Source organism: Hordeum vulgare, chromosome 6H (assembly GCF_904849725.1).
Source record: "Hordeum vulgare subsp. vulgare chromosome 6H, MorexV3_pseudomolecules_assembly, whole genome shotgun sequence".
Taxonomy (NCBI): Eukaryota; Viridiplantae; Streptophyta; class Magnoliopsida; order Poales; family Poaceae; genus Hordeum; species Hordeum vulgare.
The window spans coordinates 302,633,949-302,637,158 of NC_058523.1; positions in this window are offsets into that span (position 1 = coordinate 302,633,949).

Sequence of the window (3,210 nt, forward strand, 5' to 3'; positions counted from 1 at the left end):
ATGTGATCGTGTTATTTTGTTGCTATTGTTTTCTGCGTGTCAAGTATTTATTCCTATGACCATGAGATCATATAACTCAGTGTCATCGGAGGAATACCTTGTGTGTATCAAACGTCGCAACGTAACTGAGTGACTATAAAGGTGCTCTACAGGTATCTTCGAAGGTGCCCGTTGAGTTAGTATGGATCAAGACTGGGATTTGTCACTCCGAGTGACGGAGAGGTATCTTGGGGCCCACTCGGTAAAACAACATCACAAACAAGCCTTGCAAGCAATGTGACTAAGTGTAAGTCACGGAATCTTGTATTACAGAATGAGTAAAGAGACTTACCGGTAACGAGATTGAAATAGGTATACGAATGCCGACGATCAAATCTCGGGCAAGTAACATACCGAAGGACAAAGGGAATGACATACGGGATTATATGAATCCTTGACACTGAGGTTCAACCGATAAGATCTTCGGAGACTATGTAGGATCCAGTATGGGCGTGCAGGTCCCGCTATTGGATATTGACCGAGGAGTGCCTCGGGTCATGTCTACGTAGTTCTCGAACCCGCAGGGTCTGCACACTTAAGGTTCGATGATGTTTTAGTATAGTTAAGTTATATGTGTGGTAAATGAATGTTGTTCAGAGTCCACGATGAGATCATGGAAGTCACGAGGGTTTCCTGAATGGTCCGGAAATGAAGATTGATATATAGGATGGTTTCATTTGGTCACCGGAAAGTTTCGGGCAATTCCGACAATGTACCAGGAGTGACGAATGGGTTTCGGGTGTTTACCTGGAGGGGGCCACCCACCCGGGAATGAGCCCAAGGCCCTAGGGTGGCGCCACAAGTCCTTATTGGGCTAGGGGAGTCATCACAAGAGGGATATGGCGCCACAAAATAAAAACCAAAAGAAAAGAAAAAAGAAAAAGGAAAGAGGGAGGTGGAAAGGAAGGAGTGGACTCCTTCCCCACCAAACCGAATTGGGGTTGGAGTCCAACTCCTCCCCCTTGGCCGGCGCACCTTGAGGCCTTGTGCCTCAAGGCTAGCCCCTCCCCCTTCCTCCTATATATAGTGGTGGTTTAGGGCTTTTTGAGACACAAGTTTTCCATGTGCAACTCTAGCCTATTCCACATAGTTTTACCTCTAGATCGGATTTCTGCGGGGCTTGGGCGGAGCCCTGCAGGAGTGGATCATCACCACCACCGGAGCGCCGTCACGCTATCGAAGAACTCATCTAATTCTCCGTCTTGCTTGCTGGATCAAGAAGACCGAGATCATCGTCGAGCTGTACGTGTGCTGAACGCGGAGGTGTCATCCGTTCGGCACTAGATCGAAACGGATCGTGGGACGGATCGCGGGACGGTTCGTGGGATGGTTCGAGGGACGTGAAGACGTTCCACTACATCAACCGCGTTTTTCAAAGCTTCCCTCTATGCGATCTACAAGGGTACGTAGATCTAATCTCCACTCGTAGATGGACATCACCATGATAGGTCTTCGTGTGCGTAGGATTTTTTTTGTTTTCCATGCAACGTTCCCCAACAGTGGCATCATGAGCTAGGTTCATGCGTAGATGTTATCTTGAATAGAACACAAAAGGTTTTGTTGACGGTGATGTTCGATTTGCTGCCCTCCTTAGTCTTTTCTTGATTCGGCGGTATCGTTGGATTGAAGCGGCCCGGACCGACATAACACGTACGCTTACGAGAGATTGGTTTCATCGATAGACATGCAACCTCGTTGCATAAAGATGACTGGCGGGTATTGGTTTCTTCGTCTTTAGTTGAATTGGTTTTGACCGAGGCGGTCCTTGGAGAGGTCAAATAGCAATTTTCACATCTCCGTCGTGGTTTTTGCGCAAGTAAGATGCGATCGTACTAGATACCCATAGCAGCCACGTAAAACATGCAACAACAAATTAGAGGACGTCTAACTTGTTTTTGCAAGGTATGGTTGTGATATGATATGGCCAATGACGTGATGTGATATATTGGATGTATGAGATGATCATGTTGTAATAGTTAATATCGACTTGCATGTCAATGCTACGACAACCGGCAGGAGTCATAGGGTTGTCTTTAAACTAACGTTTGTGTTTGCAGATGCGTTTACTATATTGCTAGGTCTTAACTTTAGTAGTAATAACATAGATAACACGACAACCTCGATGGCGACACGTTGATGGAGATCATGATGTGGCGCCAGTGACAAGAAGATCATGCTGGTGCTTTGGTGATGGAGATCAAGAAGCACAAGATGATGGCCATATCATGGCAGTTATGAATTGCATGTGATGTTAATTCTTTTATGCACCTTATTTTCCTTAGAACGACGGTAGCATTATGAGGTGATCTCTCACTAAAATTTCAAGATGAAATTGTGTTCTCCCCGACTGTGCACCATTGCGACAGTTCGTCGTTTCGAGACACCACGTGATGATCGGATGTGATAGACTCAATGTTCACATACAACGGGTGCAAAACAGTTGCACACGCGGAACACTCGGGTTAAAATTGACGATCCTAGCATGTGCAGACATGGCCTCAAAACACATGAGACCGAAATGTCGAGCATGAATCATATAGTTGATACGACTAGCATAGAGATGCTTACAACTGAAACTATTCTCAACTCACGTGATGATCGGACTTGAGTTAGTGAATTTGGATCATGTACCACTGAAATGACTAGAGAGATGTATTTTTGAGTGGGAGTTCTTAAGTAATATGATTAATTGAACTAATTATCATGAACATGGTCAAAAGGTCTTTGTGAATTATGATGTAGCTTGTGCTATAGCTCTATTGTTTTTTATATGTTCCTGGAGAAAATTTAGTTGAAAGTTGATAGTAGCAAACTTTACGGACTGAGTCCGTAAAACTGAGGATTGTCCTCATTGCTGTGCAGAAGGCTTATGTACTTAATGCACCACTCGGTGCGCTGCACCTCTAGCGTCGTCTGTGGATGTTGTGAACATCTGACATACACGTTTCTGATGACTACACGATAGTTCAGTGCGTAATACTAAATGGCTTAGAAGCAAGGCGCCGAAGACGTTTTGAAATGCCACGGAACATGAGAGATGTTCTAGGAGATGAAATTGAGATTTCATGCTCGTCCCTTCTTGAGAGGTATGATACCTCCAACAAGATTCTTTGTCTACAAAGTAAAGGAGAAAATCTCAATCGTTGAGCGTGTGCTCAGATTGTCTGAGTA